The sequence below is a fragment of the Bos indicus x Bos taurus genome, chromosome X (genome assembly GCF_003369695.1).
Source record: "Bos indicus x Bos taurus breed Angus x Brahman F1 hybrid chromosome X, Bos_hybrid_MaternalHap_v2.0, whole genome shotgun sequence".
Lineage (NCBI taxonomy): Eukaryota > Metazoa > Chordata > Mammalia > Artiodactyla > Bovidae > Bos > Bos indicus x Bos taurus.
This window is the reverse complement of record NC_040105.1, coordinates 9009251-9035808: the sequence shown is the minus strand read 5'-3', so window position 1 is coordinate 9035808 and position 26558 is coordinate 9009251.

Genomic DNA, 26558 nt, shown 5'->3' with positions numbered 1-26558 from the left:
GATAGCAAATTATTGAGAATTTTGGTGAAAAAATTAGAACTTTTCCCCAGACTTATTAAGGTATAAAAATTGACTATTTAACAAACTTCTCAGGTTCTAATTTCTATCTTTGTGCCAATGAGTCCTGATTTGTATTTTCAGCCCAGACTGCTCTTTATAGTTCCCATCTACTAGGTATTATTACCTCAGAGGCCCTTTACACTACAACACTGCAAAACTTAGCTCGTTTAGCCTCTAAAATATCAGCTCCATAAAAGCTGGGATGTTTTGTTTGCTGTTGAATCACCAGGACCTAAAATAGTGCCTAGCATGCAGGTGGGTGCTCAATAAAGATTTGTTGAATGAAAATGAATGAGTGAAAAGATCCTCCCAGAAGGCAGTCTTCCAGTAATGCTCCACATGTTACAAGAGGGTTCTCAAGCACTTGACAGTTAACACTGAACCCTATACCTCTCAGCCTTCCAGCCGCCTCTCTTGAATCAAATCGCCCTCTCTGCTGCTTCATCCCCATTAACCTCTAAATATGCTCAAAATCTACTATCATAAAACAAACTGTTACTTTATTATACAGTTATCTATAAATCTTTTCACTCTGTATTCCTATAATTTTGAATACCCTAGAGATCACACCAGAGAAGGCAATGGCACCCCACTCCAGTACTCTTGCCTGGGAAATCCCATGGACGGAGTAGCCTGGTAGGCTACAGTCCATGGGGTCGCAAAGAGTTGGACACGACTGAGCGACTTCACTTTCACTTTTCACTTTCATTCACTGGAGAAGGAAATGGCAACCCACTCCAGTGTTCATGCCTGGAGAATCCCAGGGACGGGGGAGCCCGGTGAGCTGCCATCTATGGGGTCACACAGAGTCGGACACAACTGACGTGACTTAGCAGCAGCAGCAACAGAGCTCCCACCTCACATCCCACTCTTCCTCTTCTCCGTACCTTTCTCAGGCAAGGAATAGCTCGCTTGGAATGCCCTCCTACTCTCCTGGAAAGCCCTTTTTGATCTAGCTAGCTTCCTCTTACCCCTTAATTTTCATTGCAGGTATTATTTCCCTTATGAAGCCTTTCCCGGTACCCATCTCCTCCCAGGAAACCAGGCTAAGTGTTCTTCCCCTGTGCCCTCATAATATCCCCAGCCAGGCCTTCCCAAATTTTTTCACATCTTGGTACACATGGAAAATGCTTGAGGCTGAGTCTCAGCCCACCACAGTCCTTGTGCAGCACCATCCGGGTACACTTGTGACTGAGTCACAGTATGCCAGTATGGCACATCACGATGCTTCACACTCTGCTGTCAGGAGGGCACAATCACTACATGCATCCCACTGTGCTCTGATTATCTGCATTTGTGTCTGTCCCTCATTGCACTTGTGAACTCCTCAAGGGCACGAATTTTGTATTCTCGTATTTTACATTTTAAATGATCACATACTAAAACTGACCTTTCTCTGGATGTACAGTTCTATAACTGTTATCACATGCTCAGATTCCTCCAACCATGACCACAATTAGGACATTGACTAGTTCCATCACACAGGGTTCTATCACATCCTCCTTCTACTTCTAACCCTCATTGGTCTGTTCTGCCACTATACTTTTGTCTTTTCAAAAATGTCATATAAATAGAACCATACAGTATGTATCCTTTTGAAACTGGCTCTTTCCACTTAGCATAATGTGTCTGACATTCATCCAAATTGTCATGTATATCAATAGCTTGTCCCTTTTTATTGCTGAGTAATATTTCATTGTGAGCATTTAAGACAGTTTGTTTATCCATTCATCCACTGAAAGATATATGGGGTGTCTCCAGTGTGGGCCAATTTCCAATACAGCTGCTATAAACATTTGTGAAAGGTTTTTCTGTGAACACCAGTTTTCATTTCTCTAGGGTATATACTCAGGAGTGGGATCTTATGGCTTTTATGGCAAATGTATATATACTTTTATGAGAAACCAACAAATGGTCTCCAAAGCAGCAATAGTGTTTTGTTGCTACATTGTGCTGGCAATGTATGACACTTTCAGGGGCTCCACATCCTTTCCAGCACTTGGCATTGTCAGCATTTTTCATTTTTCCCATTCTATTAGGTGTGTTGTGGTTTCTCATCATAGCCTAGACTTTTATCTTGGTACCCCAGCATTTAGCACATTGGTAGATCCTCAATAAGTACTTACCAAGCTGAAATAAACATCCCATTTTTTGACTTCTGTTTCAAGTTCACTAACATTTTAATTATACTTTCTATAATGAAAGCTTTATGTTTAAAACCAAAGAGGCTGCACAGAAGTATTGAACTCCCTTGTACCTTCCTATACTCACTGTTCCCAAGTCCTAGAGGAACCACTGTTCCTTTTGGAAGATTGATATAGTGATATAATATAATATATATTATATAATATATAAATATACACACATATATATGTATATATAATATAATATATATACATATATAATCTATGACTTTCACTCAAACATAAATCAAACTTAAAGACCTGCCAACAAGATTGCTTTGAAAGGCTCACTATCACCGCTACTAGGACTAACAATAAGAATCACCATAAGTTACCAGATAATTGGGTGAGCCAGGCACTGTGCTAGAAGCTATTCCTATAGTAACTCATTTACCCCAGAACCCCATGAGATAGGTGTTATCTTCTCTTTACAGACATCGGGACTGAGGTTTAATGAAGCTGACAAATTTGCCCAAAGTCATACAGCCAATAAGAGAAGGCATCAGGGTACACACTCAAGTCAGGCTGGTTCCAGAAACCATAGTCCTAACCCCCATCCTGTGTGGCTCACTCTCCTGAGCAAAGGAACCAGCTACTCTCTAAACAACAAAAACTCTCTCAAGTCACTTAAAATCTGAAGGATTATCACAGTTCAAGAAAGCAAACCATTCTCCTCATCACATCAGTCTTATAATCAACAATGAGTTTTTGATCCTTCTGATCAACAATGAGGCACCTGGATGAGGGGTGCAAGGAAGCCCAGTCTGGGAAGTCTGCTCTGACTGAATGAGGACAGACTCAGGATTTTAGATCTTATTCCCGTGAAGCCAGTAGCAGGAGTGGGACTCAAGTGAGCAGCACTTGTAGTTCTATGAAAATTATCCCCATCCACTGAATCTTGAGAGCATCCTCCACAGGAGACATGAGTTGAAGTTATAATAATAGTTGCTTTTTAGGTTGAGTCATAAAAATACAATGGCATTATATATGTATGCATATAAAATAAAATTAGTAATGTACTAACCTGAATCATCTAATGACTAAGCACATCCAGGGATAACACAGATCTTCAGTCCTTCGAGATATATCTAGCATTAATTCTAATAAAACAAGACATACTAGACTTTTCACTGGATTCATGGAGTTAAAACTCTGGGCAACAAACCATCAAATTGGAATTCAGTGGTTCGGCTTTAGAATTTTTGATTTAAAATATCTCTTATCTCTTTTATTACCTACTCTCTCCCAAACTCATAAACAATATGCTTCAATGAGCTTGGAGCTGAATCTATTTCTTTTTATGTTATTGACCAGGCCAGAAAGAGACACAAGTCTCAGGATCTTCTTCTATCTTAAGGAGTCACTTTCCTTAGCCCAAATATTCAATCATTTCATCCTTCAAGAATGAAATCAACAGGAAAATGTGTGCACTAAAAAGTTACCAGATGAAATTATGTCATAAGCAAACAATAGTTTGGAGGGCATAATAGCTAGTTCCAAAATGTCAGACCGTTCTGTGTGATTTAGTCCCACATGAGGACATAATTTTCTAAAGTTTCCTTACAGTGAACTACATAACAGAGGTTTCATTTGCACTCATGCAAATGAGTTAAACTGGTTTAAAAGGAAGAGTGCCACCAAGTGATTACTGCTGTGGAAAATGACAACAACTCTAAAAATATTTGGCTCAAAGTCCCAAGTAGTAGAAGTCAAGGGTAATGAATTTTGTCCATTTGGAGAGCTTCTTTAACCTGTGGCAGTTCCTTTATAGTCGTGCCTCCACACAGTGTTCCTATAGCAATGCTTAAACGCTCAATTCTCATATGGTCTACCGAAAGAGTATCATTTAAACAAATTCGTAAGTGGCTTAAAATACACAGTGCCAGTGATTAATGAGGAAGCATTAAATAGCAGAATGACTGGAAACTTTCCAATCAGCATTCCAAAATGTATTCATTACTGACAAATTTCTCATCCTTGAAATTTTGACAACCTCGAGAAAGAATTTCGTTTTTATATAAACCATAATCCACTCAGAAATGATCTGAACTTGCTGTAAAATTGTGGTTTTTCTCAAAGGAGAAAACCTTATTTATCAAGACCACAGAACATAGAGATTAAATACAAACCAATTTGCATAGCCAACATAGCATTTTCTGTTTAAAATTCAAAACTTTTCATCCAGACAGATACATTTGTCTCTGAGAAGACACCTTTTTAAAAAGGAAAATAAACACAACATAATCCAATTTCCCTTTCAAAAAGAGCAGTCCAAAGTTTACCGAATTATAGCCTATTATAATACCATATCTAAGGACGAGCAGCTGAAATCAGTTTCTTTTTCCTCAAAATGCCTTTGGACATTCAGTCTTATGGAAATAACCAGAGTTGAGTAGAGTTTTGTACCTTTCTTTTACAGGATATTCCCGCCTCATCTGCAATATTCTTTTGAAATACTAGAATTTCCTGGACAAAAACTCAGAAACATCTCATTACTTTTCTATCAAAGGCATCATTCTTGTATAATTCTGACACATGGCTTTCAACCCTTGTGCAAATAAATTTGTTCAACCAAAAAACACGAGATAATCTCTGAAAACAATAAGTCCCCTGCTATTTGCACTTGAGGACTCTTACTCACTGGCATATGTGTGCTCCTTCCTCCTCTACTGCCTTGCCGAAGCCCCAGGGAATGGAGAAGGTCTGCCAAGTTCCTCCTTCAAGATCCTTATCCATGGTAGGAAGCCAAAACAGCCCACCTCTTCCTAAAGATAGAAAGAAAGAACTTAGTTTTTGATTATTTTATAAGAAGAAATGTTTGTATCATAATAAACAACTGCCAGACAAGAAGAGTGAGGGGGAAGGAGAGGCGGAATCGATGCTGAGAGGCCAATCATATTTCATCACTCAGCTACTTGGAAACCAGATATGCTGAGATAATCACGTGCTTTGAGAGATTTGAAGATGCAAAAGAGGAGTAGCTCTGTCTTCTGTAAATTATTAACAGGGACCTTTTTCCCAACCATGAGCAAAGATTCACATGTTACCCATTTCAGAAAAAAAGTAATCATGTTTGGCAGGGAGCACATAAATCGACGAGCCAAGGAACAAGATTTCTGATCTGAGCTCTGCCACTGACCCGTATGAATCAGGACAACTCTGTGCGTTTAGAATCAAAGTGATATTACGCTGGGAATAAAGCAGCACCTTCTGAAGAGGCCATAACTGCAGTTGCAGCATCTGCCTCTGATGAAAATGAATATTTGCTCCTCCCCCTCTGAAAACTCACTATGAGCTTTTGGCACTATGAGCTGGAATGAAGCCACACCTGCACACAATTCTCACAGCTCTCGTAGATTTCAAAGTGCTGTGAACTTCTCTCATGGCTTTCTTGTGTTTCATCCAAATTTGAGATTTAACACGACTGTCTTAAAGCCATTTGAAGTTGCCAATGTTAATGCTAGAGCCTAACTGGTAATTTAAACTCAGTGGGAAAATGCTGATTCAGAAAGCATCGGCTTCCAATGACAGATGGGGACATTTGGGGCACACTGTGTTGAGTGCTGTGGAATGTCTCTTTTTCTCTAGACCAGGATTTCTCAACCTCAGCATTATTGGCATTTTCAGCTGGAAACTTCTTTGTTGCCAGGCTGCCCGGTACACTAGGGGATGTTTAGCAGCATCCCTGGTCTCTACTCACAGATGCCAGCAGCACCTCCAGTTGTGACACCCAAAAATGTCTCCAGATATTGCCAAATATCCAGCGGGAGGTAGAATCACCTGGGTCAAAACCACTGCTATAGACCCAATTCTTTTTTTAAATTGTGCTTGTGCTTCGTTACTCAGTTGTGTCTGACTCTTTGCGACCCCATGGGCTGTAGTCCACCAGGCTCCTCTGTCCATGGGCTTCTCCAGGGAACAATACTGGAGTGGGTTGCCATTTCCTCCTCCGGGGGATCTTTCCATCCCAGAGACTGAACCAGCATCTCCTGTGTCTCCTGCATTGCAAGCAGATTCTTAACCTGTTGAGCCATTGGGGAAGCACTGTGCTGGGTCCTTGTTGCTTTGCACGGGGTTTCTCTAGCTGTGGTGAGCGGGGGCTATTCTTCATTGTGGTGCTCAAGCTGCTCATTGTGGTGGCTTCTCTTGCTGCAGAGCATGGGCTCTAGGCATGCAGGCTTTAGTAGTTGTGGCTCACGGGCTTAGTTGCCCTTCAGCATGTGGAATCTTCCGGGACCAGGGAGCAAACCCATGTCCCCTGCATTGGCAGGCGGACTCTTATCCACTGCACCACCAGGGAAGTCCTAGACCCAATTCTTAACTAAAGCTTTTCAAAATAGGAGGAATGTTATTTACATTTGAGATAGGCTTATGCCAAAGACAGGTGGTACGAAAATAGTCAAGGCTGTGGGTTAACCCGAGGATTCATATGCGGGTGGCCAATTGATTTGTTTTAATGGACATTTAAAGTGGAAAATACAGTGAATTCCCTGGCTGTCCAGTGGTTAGAGCTCTGCAATTCCATTGCAGGGGGCACAGGTTTAATCGCTACCTGGGGAACTAAGAAAGCCACAAGTGCCCAAAAATAAATAAATAAAGTGGAGAATACAAACTTTACATTTACATTTGCCAAACTACTCCCTACTTGTGATGGTTAATTGTATGTGTCAACTTGACTAGGCCAAGGGGTGCCCACATATTTGGTTAAACATTATTTGGGATGTGTGAGATTTCATCTAGATGAGATTAACATCTGAATCAGTACTGAATAAAGAAGACTGCCTTCCCCAATGTGGGTGGGCCTCATCCCAGGGAGAATTCACTCTCCACCTGTTTCCGAGCAGGGACATGGGCCTTCTCCTGCCCTCAGGCTAGAACTACACTACTGGCTCTCCTGGGTCCCCAGCTTGCAGATGGCAGGTCATGGACTTTCTCAGCCTCCATAATCATGTGACCCCTTTCCTTATAATCAATCAATAAATCTCTGTATGTATATATATACACACACAGACCTCAGAGATAATGTGCATTTGGTTCCAGATCACTGCAATAAAGCAAGTATCACAACAAAGCAAGCCACATGAATTTTTTGGCTTTCTAGTACATATAAGAGTGATGCTTATACTATCCTATAGTCTGTTAAGTGTGCAATAGCATCATGTCTTTAAAAAAAAGTGTGTGCCTTAATTAAAAATAGTTTATTGACCCAAAAATGCTATCATCTGACAACACAGGGTTGCTCTAAATCTGCAATTTGAAAAAAAAAAAAAAACAAATGCTGTATCTGTGAAAGGCCACAAAATGAGGTATGCCTGTAAACACAACAATAGCAGCCTACTTAAATTCAACACTGAGAAAAAGTAGGTGCATGGTTTCAAAAGCAAAAGTACAGAGCAGCCATTCCACAGGTATGGTAGACCTCTCTTCATTAAGAAGACTGGCATGCCTAGGAGAAATCCTGCAATGGGGTAGTTGCCATGGGAGAAGGAACAACCTTCAGAGCCTCAGAATTTTCTTTCTGAGTAGGAGCAATGACCGAGGGGAAGAAAAATTTCTCATGTGGTACAGTGTGTCTGGATGGCTGGCTGTCCACTCCAGGGCCTTATTGTGGAAGTTAGTATAGAGGGGTCAGTCACTGAAGGGTTGAGGTTTGCGCTTTGTGGTTCCTATGGGAAGAGGTATGAGTGGGTCTGGAAAGAGATATGCTGCATCCCATTTCCTTTGGGATAAGACAGAGAAAGAGTTTTTAATAAAGCAGAAGGGTGTTCTGAGATGGTTAAACCACACCCCCCTCTATGGACTGGATTGTACAAGGAGGAAACTGTGTGCCTTGGTAACTGTCCAGGGTGATCAATGTGGCCTGGATGGGGGAAAGACCCTCCACCTGAGCACTGGGACCCAGAAGCAGGTGCTTCAAGAAATAAAATCTCTTTATTTCTAGTCGATTTATCATATTTATTCCTTGATTTGGTGCTATGAATTTTTCTTTTCTTTTTTTTTTTTTTAAACTTGGAAACACTCCTTAATAATGTCAAGAGCTACCAACTGGAGAACAGAAATTTTATCCATATTTACAGCTGGACACCAAAGATCTATTAAATACCTACCAAACAGCCTGTACAAGTGCAAATATGAAAGACAGATCACATGTTGCTATCCTCAAATACCTTACATTTGAGGATTGGAGCGAGATGGTAAATATCCAAGAGCAGCAGATTTGAAAGATTTCAATTCATATTTTCATTTTTGTTTTTACATAAAGTTGAACTGCTTTGCTTAGTTTAAAAAACTAAAGGTACACTTTGAGTGACTTTAAAATTACGAACATATCATCTTTTCTGACTAGCCAATAGAAAAAAACTATATTCTATTGCCCAGTCAAAAAGAAGTAAGATTACTATTTGAGAGTTGAGAAAATAATTTTATACTCTTCTAAAGGAAGGTGCTGAGAATTATTTAGAATTGTTCAGATAAAGTCCTTAATTCTGGGTCTGACATTCTAGGCTTCTGCCATCTCTTTCCAACCTTCCTTTCTGGTCCTGCCTCTCTTCTGCTTTTACTCATACATTCCGTGCTAATTACACTGAAGAAAGCAATGAGCGCCCTGTGATTTTCCATCTCCAGACATTTGGGTTTCTTCTCTTCCTTCCCATTAGAACACCAATGCCCTTCTTCCTGACCAAAATCAATTCTTCCCCAAACACCGGTTTCACAACCCATCTCCTATGATGCATTTCACTCTCTCCAGGAGAATTAATCTTCCCCCTGGGTATTTATAAAGGACATGGTGTATGCATGCATGCTCAGTTGTATCTGACCCTTTGTGACCCCATGGACTGTAGCCCACCAGGCTCCTCTGTCCATGGGATTTCCCAGGAAAGAATACTGAAGAGGGTTGTCATTTCCTTCTATAGGGGATCTCCGTGATCCAGGGATCAAACCTACATCTCCTGTGTCTCCTGCATTGGCAGGCAGGTTTTTTACCAAGGTGCCACCTGGGAAACCCAAAGGACATGTTACCTCTGTAAAAGCATCTATCACACTCTGCCTTCCATTGCAGGGACTTGTGCTCAATTTGCTAAACTCACTGACTGTCCTAATACGGTTTTTGCAGATACTTTAGGATTTTCTATATAGCTGATCTGCAAATTAAATCAGTTTTACTTCTTCCCTTTCAAAACCTTATTCCCACATCCCCTACCCCTGCCTTGCTTTAATGCACTGGTTAGAACCTCCAGTATAATTTTGAATGGAAGTGGTGAGAGTGGAAATCCTTGCCTGTTCCTGACCTTATGGGAAGAGCATTCTTAAGTAGTACGAAGAATTGATAAACCAAACTTTATGAAAAATCAAAAAACATGTTCTTCAACAGTGTATGGAGTAGGGAAAACATTTTTGTGTTTCTGAATAAATTTTGCTGAAAACTTGGGATCCTGAGCTAAAATCAACCCTTGGGACAGTAATTTAAAACTAGGTACACACCGAGAGAACTCCAGAGAGATGGACCTAACTCTAGGGGTATATGTTTACATTTCAAGGGAAAATGAGGCTCAGGGCCTTAGAGAGCCAGAGACATTCAGGTTTATACAGTCCCTGAAAAGATTTCACTACATTCCAAAAGATTAGAGTAAGAACCCAGGATTCTTCCATCCTATATCTGAGGAGCCAAAGTTTTATTTTTGAGAAAAGAGGGGGAGACAGCTGCCTCTTTCTCTTGTACACAAGCAGAGAAATCCATTTTTCTCCATACCTCACCTATGGATTATCTGGCCTCTCACATAAGAGGTTTTTCCATCTGACTTTCATTGTGATGCCCCAGGGATAACGTCTGGGGCAAGGGGGCCAATGTAGTGATTATTAGGCAAGTAACACTAACGACAGTCTGTCTCTGACTCAGAAAGCCTCATGAACACATTAAGGATAAAATTAAAGAAGACGAATATTAAGAATGCAACAAAAAGACACTGGGCATGATTTCTGTCTCTCTTGTGGTAGGAGGCTGTAAAGAAAAGGTCTGAGAAATGGCACACACCGTCAGGTCAAAAGCAGTTTTTGTGCTCATTTACCTGCCAATTTTCTCATTTTTTTCTTTTATTGTGATAAAATATACATAACATAAAACTTACTATTTAAAGCCACTTTTCAATTTACAATTCAGTGCCACTAAGTACATTCACAATGTGCAACCAGCACTACTATCCATTTCTAGAACATCATCCGCCAAAGAGACTCTGTACCCATTCAACAATAATTCCCCATCACTCCCTCCCCCAGCCCCTGGCAATCACCATTATACTTTCTGTCTCTATGAATTTGCCTATTCTAGGTACCTCATATAAGTAAAACAATACAGTATTTGTTCTTTTGTCTTTGGCTTATTTCACTTACCATAATGTTTTCAAAGCTCATCCATATTGTAAGATGTATGAGAATTTCATTCCTTCTTATGGATGAATATATCCCACTGTATGGATAGACTACATTTTATTTATCAGTTCATCTGCTGATGGACACATGGGTTGTTTCCACCTTTTGGATATTGTGACTAACGCTGTGAGTCTCTGCTTTCAGTTCTTTTGAATATATACCTAGGAGTGGAATTGCTGGATCACATGGTATTTCTATGTTGAACTTTTTAGGGAACTACCAAACTATCTGACAGAGCAGATACACCATTTTTCATTCCCACCAGCAATGCACAAGGGTTCCAATTCTCCACATCCTCACCAACACTTGTTGTTTTACAGTTTCCTTCACTTTTATACTTTTGTAAACTGTTCAGTAATTTTAAGCTTTAAAAAAACTTTTTTTATCTAGAGAATTGGTCTCAATAACTGGCCCTGCCACTCTCAGAAGCAGGAGACCTTTTACTTAAAAAAAAAAAAAAAACACAACAAATTTCCATGACAATATCACACACAGTTGGTACAATAAATCTCAAAGTAATCTCACTGGCTCTACAGAATCTGGGGAAACTTTTGATAGAATGCTAACAACAACTACATCTTTAAATTTACATTAAAATATATTATTTTCAAGTCCTATGCTCATTTTTAGTACTTCTCCTTAAACAGATTTCTGCCCTTCTCATGTGGTTGACATGGTGTTAACATGAAATGAACATGTTAACTCTAAAAATAAATCATCCACAGAATAAATTATTTTAAGTTAAAACTACGCTTTGAAAAGAAGCCTCCTTGGTGTTTTGTAAAAATGTTTTTCTCCAGTAACAATAAAAGCTGACTTTAATGAAAATTGAGGAAATGTTGACACTACTTTCCTGTTATCTATACACTGTCATTTATTTTTCTATTTTCTGTCATTTTCTCTGTAAAACAGTAAGGAAAATACCACACAGCTTGTTGGAATAAGAACAATCTTTTTCAACTTTGAACTTATAGTCAGAAATAATTGACAGAGAATGAGATTTTATCCTTCCTGCATAAAGAAAAGGAAATGTCATTAAAAACATAAATTGATTATAGCCTTTTGAAATTGAAGGGAAATTTTTCTTCCCAAACTCTTTCTCTCAATCTAAATGCTCCCAGTAATATTGTTCAAGGTTCAGATAAGTTGGTTATTAAGTAAATTAGCTTTGAATATACAAGTGGCATTCAAAAACCTGTCTAACCATGAAAGATTTAAGTAAGTTCAATTGTACCTGCAATGAAAAATGACTAAAAGATTAGAAAAGCTCATTACTTAGAATTCACATAGCAATTCATGTTTTCTATGCATCCAAAATCAGATGCAAGTCATTGTTCAAAAAGGATCTGCATTTTTCGTTGGGCGCCCTTCTCCATAAAACTCATAATGGCAGAATTTCCTATTTCCATCCATCTTCCTTCCCATCATTCATTCAATGTCTATTGACTACCAAGAGTGACCTAGGCATTGTTTCAGGCAGTAGGGCTAGAGAAATGAATAATGTCTGGGTAAGTGCAGTGACGTCAGCATTCCCTCCCTGCAGCGTTTGAGACTGCTGGCTGTAGTTTTGCTTCCCTTCCTGAGCCCTTCAAATCAATAATTCCTTATCTAGCACCCCACATCCATCTGCTGTTTGGTTCCAGACCTGGCTTTGGCGGTGGTGGTGGTCTAGTCGCTAAGTCGTGTCTGACTCTTGCAACAGCATGGGAGCCTGCCAGGCTCCTCTGTCCATGGGATTCTCCAGGGCAGAACACTGGAGTGGACTGCCATTGCCTTTATCCCTGGGCACCGCTATGTAAGTGTGCTAAATAGCACTCCTTCCACATGCTGCATCTTGCAAGCCAGTCTCAATCACCCTCCACCTTCTCTCCAGCTCTGAAATTCTGTCTAGCTGTAATGCCCAATGTTCCCAATGAAAGCTAGGATTCAGGATGACAGATAAAACCTAAGACTCCCATTATATTTGAATTTCAAATAAACAATGAATTTTTTAGTGTAAATATATCCCACACAATACTTCAAATGGGACATACTCATACTAAACAATTATCTGATATTATCTGAAATTCAGCTGTAACTGGAATCCTGTATTTTTTTATTTGCTTAATCTGGCAACCCTAGTCACAGCAAATAAACTACATTCCTCAAGAAACTGACCACTGTGAATTAACATGCATGCTACCAGAGGAATCACAGCAGAACTTGCTTGGGACTGGTTCTAGGTTGAGTTCCCCTGGAAGCAGACCCTAAGACAAGAATCTGAGTGCAAGCAGTTTATTTGGGAGGTGACATAAAAGAGGGCAGGGAAGGAATCCAAAACAGTGTGCAGTAACCAACAAGTTACTGCTCTGGTTAAGTGAGAACCCACTTGAGAGATGTGTCCCCCAGGAGACAGAAATGCTGCGATACTGTTCATCAGCTCACGTTTGGCATCAGTTAAGCATCACTCCTGGGGATTTTAACTCCCCTGCATTTCCAGCCAAGCGTGTCTGGACAGCCAGCTAAAAGCCTCTGGCAGAGAGTGATAGGTGCTTGCAGCAAAGCCAGCAGAGATGGTGAGTGCCAAGGAGAGAGGAATAGGCACTGCCGTGACAGCATCTGCCACAGTGATATCTCTGGATGATGAGCCCTGTATAAACTGAGTTAATTTGGGAATCAAACCTAAGTCCAAAAATCGCAGCAAGTAAGAATTGGGAAAGACCTCAAAGATAATCTAGTCTAATTCCTTACTTCACAGATCAGGACGTTGAGGTTCTTATCCAAAGGAAAGAGTTACCTTTTGGCAGGTCCAAGATGCTGTTTCTATTACTGTAGGTCACCATCAAAAAGTGGTGAATGAGTTGCAAAGAATTTTCACGTTTCCTGACCCGGATCCTACCATTTCACACCCAAAGGAGAAGAAACTCTTTGAGCTTGCTCAGGACTGGGGTGTTGAGCAAGGACCAAAGTGATCTGGGTATTATGTAGACTCAGAGCGTCCCCCTCACTGTGAACTGAGAAGCCACCCTCCTGCTTGGATCTGGGAAATAGAGTAGGGTGTGAATTAGGTATCAGGCCCCTTGTATGCAGAGGTCACCCTGCCCTAGAGCACATCACTACCCTTTTTCTGTTTCCCACCCATCCAATCCTTTGGCCACCTCATGCAAAAAGCTGACTCACTGGAAAAGACCCCAAAGCTGGGAAAGACTGAGGGCAGAAGGAGGCAACAGAGGAGAAGACAGTTGGATGGCATCCTCAACTCAATGGACATGAGTTTGAGCAAACTTTAGGAGACGGTGAAGGACAGGGAAGCCTGGTGTGCTGCAGTCCATGGGGTCGCAGAGTCAGGCACAACTTAGCAACTGAACAACAACAACAATGCTCAAGTCAATAAGATGCTTGGTTTTCCCCAGATCACACCAAAATCTCATATAATGAAAGTTTCCTGAGGAAATACGGGACTTATCCAGGAGTGCCAGCTTAGGCTCACCTCTTTACTCCATCATCTCAGTATTACTTCAGAGTGGTCCCATAGAAACTTTAGGGGTGGACAGAACTCTTGTTCTGATTACCTCCCAAATTTGGGGTGAAAATCGAGTGGAATCATGGTGTGAAATCTCTAAATTTCTATAGGCTTGCAATCTACAAAAGATAACATAAAATAGATATTCCAGCTCCTGGCACAGAACTGCCACATAGTAGATGCTCAGTTAATGTTTAATGAATGAATGATAGAGTCCTTGAATTGCAACTTATTGCTTACTCTCACTGAAAAATAAAAGTATTCCACTTGTTCCTCAGTTTGCTAGGAACCCTTGACTATATGATTTGATGGTGAGGTTCATATTCCATGGCCTGGGATAGAGGGTGTAACCAATAGTATTATGAGTAGTTAAGGAAGAGGATAGCAAGTATTGGAAGAAATACCCAATGCAAACTTTATGACCTGAAGAAAACTTTAACAGATCTGTCTTTGGAAAGTATCCATGAGGCTTTAATTTATTTAAGCATTTATAATTTAAACCAAAACAAGAAAACCAACCAAGATAATGTAATTGATTCTAACTTATAATTTTTCTCCTGCCATATGTAGCAACTAATAATTTTCTTATCTGGTTCATAAATGACCTCACAGTAGATCAAGGAAATTTGACTGGGATCTAATGTCATATTTAACATTACTTTTCACTTCTTAACTCAATATGCCAGACCTACACTTAAAGCATTACAGATTGTAAGTGAAGCCACTTATCAGAGTCACTTTGCAAGGTCTTTACTCTTACTTTAGTAAAGCTGTTGGGGAAAGCAGTGAGATAGTAGCAAGCAAGATAATAACTCTCTTCTCTAAGCACTAAACACCAAACCATAGAAACAAATTCAACCTGCAATGCTCTGTATGTCTTCAAGATACCTGTGGTAAAATCTTTTTGTTTTTATTTATTTTAATTAGAGGCTAATTACTTTACAATATTGCATTGGTTTTGCCATACATCAACATGAATCCTCCACGGGTGTACACATGTTCCCAATCCTGAACCCCCCCTCCCACCTCCCTCCCCATACCATCCCTCTGGGTCATCCCAGTGCACCAGCCCCAAGCATCCTGTATCCTGCATCAAACCTGGACTGGTGATTCATTTCTTATATGATATTATACATATTTCAATGCCATTCTCCCAAATCATCCCACCCTCCCTCTCCCACAGAGTCCAAAAGACTGTTCTATATATCTGTGTCTCTTTTGCTGTCTCGCATACAGGGTTATCGTTACCATCTTTCTAAATTCCATACATATACATTAGTATACTGTATTCATGTTTTTCTTTCTGGCTTACTTCACTCTGTATAATCAGCTCCAGTTTCAACCACCTTATTAGAACTGATTCAAATGTATTCTTTTTAATGGCTGAGTAATACTCCATTGTGTATATGTACCACAGCTTTCTTATCCACTCATCTACTGATGGACATCTAGGTTGCTTCCATGTCCTGGCTATTATAAACAGTGCTGCGATGAACATTGGGGTACACGTGTCTCTTTCAATTCTGGTTTCCTCAGTGTGTATGCCCAGCCGTGGGATTGCTGGGTTTATGGCAGTTCTATTTCCAGTTTTTTAAGGAATGTGGTAAAATCTTTATGTCTATTTAATGAGAACTTTTACTTCTTGAAATCAACTGTATTCTAAGAAGACACTGAGTATAACCTTAACTCTATATCACTCTGAGTTTTCTTTAGGGACATAGTGTCTTTTTAATCTTTTATTATTTTTAATTGGAGGATAACTGCTTTACAATATCGTACTGGATTCTACCATACAGCAATGTGAATCAACCATAATGGACATAGTGTCTTAAATTCTAGGGAATTCAGACATGAGCTCTGAAAAGAATCTTGGACACCACTGAGTCCACTGAATTCATTTTACAAATGACACAATCAATGCCCAAAGAATTTAAGTAATGTTCTCCAGCCCAGGGATCACCAAACTTTTACTCTAAACGACTAGACAGTAAATATTTTAGGCTTTGTGGGTCCTATGGTCTCTGCCACCCCTAGTCGGCTCTTTCACTGTAGTGTGAAAGGCAACGTGGTTGGCCCTCCATTTTCATGGATTCCACATCCACGGATTCAACCAATCACAGATCTAAAATATTCACAGACAAAAAAATTCCAGAAAGTTCCAAAAAGCAAAACTTGAATTTACTGCACACTGGCAATTATTTACATGGCATTTACATTACATCTACAACTATTTACATATCATTTACATTGTATTAGGTATTATAAGTAATCTAGAGATGATTTAAAGTATATGGGAGGATGTGTGTATATGATATACAAATATGAACAATTTTACATAATGGACTTGAACATCTTAGATCTTCATATTCATGGGGGTCTTGGACCTAATCCCCCAAGGATATCAAGGGATGACTGTACTTTGACAAATGAGCATGGCTGTGTTCCAATAAAACTTTATTTACAGAAACTAGTGGGAGCTTGGACTTGGCCTCTAGGCAGTAGTTTGCCAAACCCTGACCTAGACTGCACAGCTGAGTAATGTCACAGCCAGGCCAGACTCAGCTTATATAACCGTATATGTTTATTTATTTAGTCATCTAACTAATACCTACTAAGAGTATACTGAGTGCAAGACACGAGGCAGAATGGTAGGGCATTCTGGTACAGCTGAATAACTCCAAGTTCAGACTGTAATATTTTGTCTACAGGGATAAAATTTAGCAGTCTCTACTAATTGTGTCTCAAGAAAACATCTTCATTTGGCGATCAAATTTTTGATCATTGAAGCTGTCTATGAGACACAAAACTTTGATCTCCTTTAGAGCTAATAGCGTGATACACCTGCAGTTTTAAGTCTCTTTTCTCAAATACATAGGTGGCCTGATAGTTTTATTCCCAGAAACAAGCCGTCAGGATCTCCACTATCAGCACCCCTACCCTCCTGCTGGATCATGAGCATTTCTTCCAGTGAGTTTTCACAGAATTTGGCTCACCCTACAACCAACTCCTCCTTTCTAATACAGAGTCTCTGCCAAAGGATATCATGGGGAGGAACCAGTTTCATAAACCAATGATCCAAAGGCACTGGTTCAAGTGAAGCAGAGGACAGGAGAAATGTTTTGAATCTTTCCACAAATATTTACAAGTCCCAACAACATTCTGGGCATACTGGGTTGAACTGTAAAGACAAAATCCCTTTCTAGAGGGGCTTAAAGTAGAGTTTGGAGGACATTAAACAGTGAAAGGTCCTGTGAAAATAAATAAATGAGAGTAATTGAATGCAGAGGGATGGGGGCTGTGGAGAGAGAGAGAGAAGGGGGCTACATAATATACAGTGATCAGGGAAGGTCTTTTTAAGAGGGTATCATTTGGGATAAATGCTACATGGTGACAAGGAGCCAGCCTCATAAGGATCATGGTAATAAGAACTGATTCTTAATGCACTGAGTTCAAATGTCCTGAGGTAGAAACTTGCTTGGTGTGAGTTCAGTGTGGTTAGACTATAGAAAGCAGGTAAGCACAAGAATAGTGTGAGATGATGTCAGAATGGGGGGCAGTGGTGTGCAATCCCTGGCCACTGTGCCTATGAGTCAGTGTTTACAAAGTAGGGTACATGTTCCACAGGGCAGGACCCCAGACCATGCACTGGGGTGAGGGATAAAGAAACTAGCATTTTTATTTGAATATATTTCTATCACAAATAACAGGAAAGGAATTAAGCTTTGCTAATAGGTCATGTAAAGACTGACACTGGTGCTCTCTTAGTCAGGATGTCTGAACGTCACGAACCAGGTATGTTACTGGAAACTTTCCGAAGGAAAAGGGTTTTCAAAGGGTCTGCAGGATGCCTGCAGTGTTTTTGTCCTGTTGTAGCTGATGTGTGCCTTAAGTGAATGTATGTTATATTCTTCAGCTGTAACTAAATGAAATAAATACAATACATGAATGCTTAAACAGCTCTGTGCAAAGGAATCAAGCACTGAAAATAAGTCAAATAATAAGAAAAATGGTACAGTTTACATTGTTTCTTCTTTCCCTAGTATAACCTCTTTAATAGCAACAATTCCTGGGTGAGAACAATAATGATCTAATTCAATACTTTCAAAAGTGTTTGTATGCCACATTTCACATCATGGTTCAGTATTAGATATATATAGAGAGTCCTGTAACTATACACAGATACATAGATGTAGGTACATAAGTGAAATAAGAGTGTATCAAAACAATACTTATTAGTAACATATGCTGATATTTTATCTTGTTTTTTAAATGTTTTATTAATTTTAAGAGATAGTTATTATTAATATTATAATCTACCAATAGGTTGCAATATGCAGTTTGAAAACTACTGACACAATCAGATCTGAGGAGAAATCAGCCACACAAAATTGAGTTGAGACTATCTAAATATGGACTGACCTCCATTACTGTTAACCATCAATCTCACCACAAAAGTATATTTTTCCCTTTAGAAGTTGGCTAATGGTAGCAATGAAGTCATCAGAATTCACAAAATAATTTAAAAAACCAGCATGCATGCAAACACCCAGGCCACAAAACAAACCACTACCATATTTTTCAGTACTATTAAAACAATGAGACAATACTCATATATCACTTAACAAAATCTTACTAAACTTCAAAGTCTCTTTATATATATATAATCCGGAGAAGGCAATGGCACCCCACTCCAGTACTCTTGCCTGGAAAATCCCATGGATGGAGGAGCCTGGTAGGCTTCAGTCCATTGGGTCGCTAAGAGTCGGGCACGACTGAGCGACTTCACTTTCACTTTTCACTTTCATGCATTGGAGAAGGAAATGGCAACCACTCCAGTGTTCTTGCCTGGAGAATCCCAGGGACGGGGGGAGCCTGGTGGGCTGCCGTCTATGGGGTCACACAGAGTCGGACACGACTGAAGTGACTTAGCAGTAGCAGTATATATATAATCTGTAAACATATATAGACATATAAAGACACAGGCATATATAGATAGTCTCACCATTTTTTTTTTTTTTTTGGACTGAGGTGATATATAAACATTAAATAAGTTTGGAGATCACCATTATAGCTCACAGAATTTGTCTGCCCTGGACCTTCATTATCCATCTGTGGATCTTCAGGACTCTAGAACTGAAAACTGGGATTTTCCACCTTGTTTCTCCTACTATTGCCTAAACTCAATGTTTGCAGTCCTTTATTACCTGAACTACTAGCCTGGAACGTGTACCCACACTGTGAAATCCTTTTCCCTAGTGCAAGTAACTGATGGACATAGGACCTCTAAAGAGTAGGCCACATAGTAGTTATTCTCATGCCAGACCCTTGTTTTTTGCCTTGTTTTGATTCAACTTACTCTACAATCTGGATATCCTTTTAGAAAAATCAAATGTGTAAAGGATTTGGTATATCCCAATCAACACTCAGTTTACCAGTTACATAATTTACTCTAGTTAGAACTATATTTGGAGAGATATAAACAAGTCTTCCCTGGTGGCTCAGATGGTAAAGCGTCTGCCTACAATGTGGGAGACCCAGGTTCAATCCCTGGGTTGGGAAGATCCTCTGGAGAAGGAAATGGAAACCCACTCCAGTACTCTTGCCTGGAAAATCCCATGGATGGAAGAGCGTGGTAGGCTACAGTCCATGGGGTTACAAAGAGTCAGACACGACTGAGTGACTTCACTTTCTTTCTTTTAAACAAGTCTAGTCATATTAGATATATGAACCTCAGCCAATGTCTTAGCCTTCTAGACCTGTTTACATATTCATAAAATGGTGAAAATACATAGCTCTAATTAATCCTACTACAGGGATCCCCTGCTTTTCAAAAGTTTGCTTTACACTACAATGTTTTACACTACTTGTTTTCACTAACTTAAAGAAATAAGATTTCTGCTTTTACAAAAAAAAAAAAAAAGCCAAAAAGTGAAAACAGTGCTCAGCGTTTGCTTTGTAGCAGCCCTTAGAGAGGCAGCATGAATCCCAAGCAGTGAGAGTGATACCAGCAACCTCCTTCCTCAGGAACTACACTCAGCACCTCAGCATCAAGCCAACACAGCCTTGAACTACGTCTGTGAGCATCTGTGCTTTATCTTATTTTCTGCATACATTAGCGAAATGTGTCCTAAGGTAACTGCCTCTTCGCTTTACATCATTTCAGCTTACGAAAAGTTTCATAGGAACACTTGACTTTTGGATAGTGGAAAAAACAGCATAAGGGTTAATTAGAAAATCTACAGAATGCACTTTAGCACATTGCTCAGTGTAGAATGGGTACTCCATAAATTGTGGCTCTCATTTTCTTGTGGAGATTCAGTTCTGTGTAGCACATCTTCATATGGTGTATACAACTGTCATAGATGTGCTTTAAAAAATCATACTTTTCCTCTAAGATCAGGAACAAGACAAAGATACCCACTCTTGCCACTTTTATTCAACATAGTATGGGAAGTCCTAGCCAGAGCAATTAGACAAGTGAAAGAAATAAAGGGCATCCAAATGGGAAGGGAAAAACTAAAACTATCACTATTTGCAGATGACATATTATATGTAGAAAACCTAAAGACTTCTCAAAAAAAAAAAACTGTTAGAAACAATAAATGAATTCAGTAAAGCTTCAGGATATAAAATTAATACTCAAAATATATTGTTTTTATACACTTCATTATACATTTTATTAATACTCAAAAATAATGTTTTTATACACCAGGGCTTCCCTGGTGGCTCAGATGGTAAAGCATCTGCCTGAAATGCGGGAGACCCGGATTCGATTCCTGGGTCAGGAAGATCCCCTGGAGAAGGAAATGGCAATCCACTCCAGCACTCTTGCCTGGAAAATCCCATGGACAGAGGAGCCTGATAGGCTACAGTCCATGGGGTCACAAAGAGTTGGACACAACTGAGCGACTTTACTTTCACACTAATAACAAAATATCAGAAAGAGAAATTATGAAAAGAATCCCACTTACAATTGCATCAAAAAGAATAAAATACCTGGGAACAAATTTAACCAAGGAGGTAAAAACCCTGTATATTGAAAACTACAAAACAATAATAAAAGAAATTGAAGAAGACACAAATAAATAGAAAGATAATCCATACTCATTAATTATAACAATTAATACTGTTAAAATGCCCATACCAACCCAAAGCAGTAGGCAGATTCGATACAATCTCTACCAAAAGTCCAATGGCATTTTCCACAGAAATAAACAATCCTTAAATGTGAATGAAAGCACAAAAGATCCTAATAGCCAAAGCAATCCTGAGAAAGAAAAACAAAACTGAAGGTATCATGCTCTCTGATTTCAAACTATATTACAAAATTATAGAAATCAAAAAGTATGGTTTTGGCATAAAACAGACACATAGATAAATGGGACAGAAAATAGACCACAGAAGTAAATCTGCACATAATGGTCAATTAATTTATGATAAAGGAGCCAAGAATATACAGTGGGGAAAGGAGAGTCTCTTCAATAAATGGTACTGGGAGAACTGGACAGCCACATGCAAAAGAATGAAACTTGACCACTATCTTACATTGCAAACAAAAATTAACTCAAAATGAATTAAGACCTGAACACAAGACCTGAAATCATAAAACTCCTATAAGAAAACATAAGCAGTAAGTTCCTTAACACAGGTCTCAGCTATGATTTTTTGACACAAAAAAGTGGAAGTGACAAAAGCAAAAATAAACAAGGGGACTACATCAAACAGAAAAGCTCTCTACAGCAAAGGGAACCGTCAACAAAATGCAAAGGCAACCTACAGGGTGGAGAAAATATATGTAAAGTATATATCTGATAAGGGGCTGATATCCAAAATACATACAGAAGTCATACAACTCAACAGAAAAAAAAATCCAATTTAAAAATGGGTAGAAGATCTGAATAGACATTTTTCCAAAGAAGACATGAAGATGGCCAACAGTTACACGAAAAGATGCTCAACATCATTAATCATCAGAGAAATGCAAACCTAACCACAATGAGGTATTACCTCACAACTGTCAGAATAGCTGTTATCAAAAAGATAAGAAACAAGTGTTGGTGAGGATGTGGAGAAAAGGGAACTCCTGTACGCTGCTGGTGGGAATGTAAACTGTTGGTGGTGCAGCCACTATGGGAAGCAGTATGGAGGGTCCTAAAATTTTAAAATAGAACTATCATATCATCCAGCAATTCCACTTCTGATATTTACCCAAAGAAAAAGAAAACACTAACTCAAAAAGATATCTGCACTCCCATGTTTCCTGCAGGATTATTTACAACAGCCAAGATACAGAAACTACCTAAATGTCCATCAATGAGTGAATGGATGAAGAAACTGGAGTATAAATACACAATGCAATACTATTTGGCCATAAAAAAGAATGAAATCTTGCCATTTGTAACAACACAGATGGACCTTGAGGGCAATAAGTTGAAAAAAAAATGGAGAGAAATAAACAAATATGTCCATCTATATGTACATAAGGTATGAATTTAACTAAATACATATATGTTACACACATATGGCTTTGAATATTTTGAGTGTATTATATAATACACAAAATATACAATACACATACACACAAAAAAAATTCTAAAGTCTTTAGTCCTGGTAGTGAGTGCAATTCCCAGCCAGGTACGTGGGAGAGTTCAGCCTCTGGCACTCTGGCAGAGGGAAAGGCAGCAATGAAGCAGAGCAGGAGCAGCAAGCACAGGGGTTGGGTAGGATGAAAACCAGATGAGGATGACATCCTAGAGGGCCAGAGGAAGCAGGGAAGGTGTGGCAGACGACAGGAGAACACTGCTGGGGCACGTGGCTCCCCTCTGCTCTCATTACCAGAGGTTCATAGAGTCGGAAGCCCAGGAGACTTGGGTGGAGAGTCAGATAGGCTGACTGGTCACCTGTGACTTAGGGCTGTAGTCTCATACCTCCCTAGCACGCAGATTTGTACACTGCCAGTGTTTCATCCTGCAGAATAATGCAGCAAACAGCTCTTCTTTGCAATGCCAATTACCACAGAAGCAAGGGTGGCATATCTTGCCAAACTAGTGTAACACAGCGTTCAGGCCAGGTGGTCCTCAGATGGCCAGACATTCACTGTGCGTGACTGGGAAGAGGCAAGGACTGGGAAGAATCTCCCGCCGCCGCCGCCGCCACCGCCACCAAGTCGCTTCAGTCGTGTCCGACTCTGTGCGACCCCACGGACTGCAGCCTACCAGGCTTCTCCGTCCGTAGGATTCTCCAGGCAAGAACTCTGGAGTGGGTTGCCATTTCCTTCTCCAGGGAAGAATCTCCCAGAGGAGTTCAAATACAGGAAGAATTGGTCATTGGTCATATTGCTGGCAAAATCCAGACTAGCCTGGCAGTCGGACCCACCTCCCCACACCCTTGCCGTTCTTTGTTGTCAAGAGAAAAAAAATCAAGTCACATACTTTTACATTCACAAATAAGAAAACAATACCATCCTAATGATGTTTGCAAGAAAATGAAAACAATCTTTCCGTCAGATCAGCACTGCTGTCTTCGTCACTTTCTGTTTCCATAGACGCTAGGTCAACTTTGAAAATGATTCATAAACATTCACCTGTATTTTTCAAAGATGAAATGGAAGGGCAGGGATTGGAATCTTGCATTTTATTTTCCACTCTCTGGATAAAGTGAGGTTATGAAGCCACTTATTTTTTTCTCTTGGTCTCATTTCCATCCACCTATAAGACAAATGATATCACGTTTGACTATCTTCTTCACACAAAACACATTATACATTTTTAAAGAACAGTGTGATTCACTCAGTTTTACTCACTGGCAAAAATCCTTCTTTTGGGAATGTCACAGATGGATGTTCTTCAGACTTTTCTACCTCTACCACCCTCAATTTAAATAATGATTAAGTTTATGAAACTACTGAGGACAATGAATTATAAGGTTTCTCTTACATTTTTCTGCACAAGAGTAAACATTTACCAGAGAAAACCCCATTTTACTATAAGCAGAAGTCAATATTGCCAACAACATCAAAGAGCAGTAAGGTCAATAGCAAGTGTCCATTATATCCCTTCCAATTTTGGAATGCATCTTTGTGCCAAGGGATTAGCAGATGAGTGAAAGTCTTCGTGGATAAATGAGGTACCAATTTTCTAGAATAATCCCAGAGCAACAAAAGAATGACAGGATAGTTTTACATATAAAGACAAGAGGCCTGACTGCTGTTGCATTTGCTAAATAACCCCTCAGGCACTCAGAAGAAAGCATGAGTTTTCTCCAAAGAATACTAAAAGCTCCTATTCTCCACTAGTGCAAGCAAATCAAAACCACTGGCCATTTCCCCCTTCCCTTCTACTTACCCTGTTCAAAGTCCTGGCTTACTCTCAGGACTGCTCTAGATCCTCTAGGCAGTTTCCTCTGTTCTTGCCCCACAGTGTGCCTGGCCATCTGTTTAGTGCTGCCAATGCAATGCTCTTTGTGCCCTCAGTCAGCACCCAGGCTCCTCTTGCTCCCACATCTCTTCACTCCTGTTAGCTATCTGATCAGTCTTCATTTATTTATTGCATGTATTCCCAGTATAAATTATTTTCACAGATGCATATAAGTGTGTGACTTGCCAAGGCTGCAGCGTGTGTGGGAATCCAATTCCCCCTTCCTCTGCTTCTGCCCGTCAGACTATTGTCTCCTCTAGTTAGCACCTGCAGCAAAGTCACAGCCTCAACTTGTGACAGTACCATGATATCCAAGGCAACCAACGGCAAGGTCCTAAACATAGAATTATTTCAATGCAAGACAAAGCATAACGCAAAGCTGAGGAACAGGCAGACAAAGCGCATGCTTCAACATATGTCTTCATTAATATTAAATTGAGTTAGTTTCTGGGTGGCAAAGAGTTGTTTCACAAATTATTCAAAGAAGGAACACTGTAAATTAAGAAATTGTATGGCCATGTCATAATGCCTGATAAAATGTATTAAAAGCATACTGAGGAGAAAAAAATTAACAGAGAAAAGAATTTTTAAGTTGTTTTTCTCAAACACTTAAGACATCAGTTCTGAGTCTGAAGCACTGAACTAGAGGCAGAAACTATTAATATTATTCATTATTTTGAGTTTACATGGAATTAACTAGAGTTCAAATAATATTTTCTTTAGTCACACATTACATATACAACTTTAATCATACTTTATGACTGAACTATGAAATAAACTGCATCATCATTCTTGTATTAAGTCAAAAACTTTGTGACTCCCTGCCTACAAACACCCAGGTAACCTAGGGAGTGCTGCAGATTTCCATAGTTTTCACCAGTTTCTCCAGAGTCTCCTCAGATATCCATGAAACCAAAACAAAAGCAGTGTGTTCACCATAAAAACACCTCTTCAAGACAACCTCCCTAGCCATGCACCTCCAACCAGGTTACTATCCTTAAATCTTTGAGTTGCTCTTGGCCCCTTGTCTAAGATGTAGAAGTCAAGATGAGATTAAATGTACAATGATTTTTTTAGTGAAAATGCTTGTGCAAAGAGAAATACAGATGAAGCCAGGCAAGGCTAAGACAGCTGATGCACCCACCTTCTTATGGATGGAAGCAACCCAGACTTCCTTAATGTATAAATAAAGGTTCAGCAAAACTGTCTGGGAGTTCTTGAGTCAAGGTCAACTGACAAAGGAGTTTGTGTCTCCTGGAACAGCATGCCTTATTGTCTTCAACCTGCTTGGTCACAGTTGGGGAGCAGCCTCTGGGAAGCAAGATCCACAGTGGATTCGAACTGTAGGAGTGGGGGCCCTGGGACAACTGTTCCACAATGTAGGAAGGTCTACAAGGTGCATTCCCAGGGCTTCAAGTGCCACTACTACACAGAAACTCAAGTTTGTACCTTCCCAGGGCTTCAAGTGCCACTACTACACAGAAACTCAAGTTTGTGCCTATAAAATAAATCCTGAGCCTCAAATTTTCACCAGTCACCACCTAACCCACCTGCAAACAATTTCTAGCATTTTGTTTTAGATACCTTTTTAGTAATTGAAGTACCATTTTCACCTGCCCCACAGGTGACCAAAATGCTTTCCCTCATGTTATTTTCTCCTTCTAATACTTTCTTCATCTCAAACCCTCTTTTCAAGATCCTCCCCATTTTATAAGGTCCATATGAAATGTCAATCAACTACTAAGACTGTCCTCAAAATTCTTGCTCTCACCCCATCTGCTCAACCTCCATCCAAGTTGACAGGTTCTCTCTCCTATCTAGGAACCTTCATGGGATTTCACCTACTTAGACATGAGCATTTAGAACGTTAAGCACTGTCCATCACTTTAGTTGTTATAAATTTTATCACCATCACAAACCCCTGGAAGGACTGCACATACTTCAAATTTGTATTCCTGTAATATTACACAA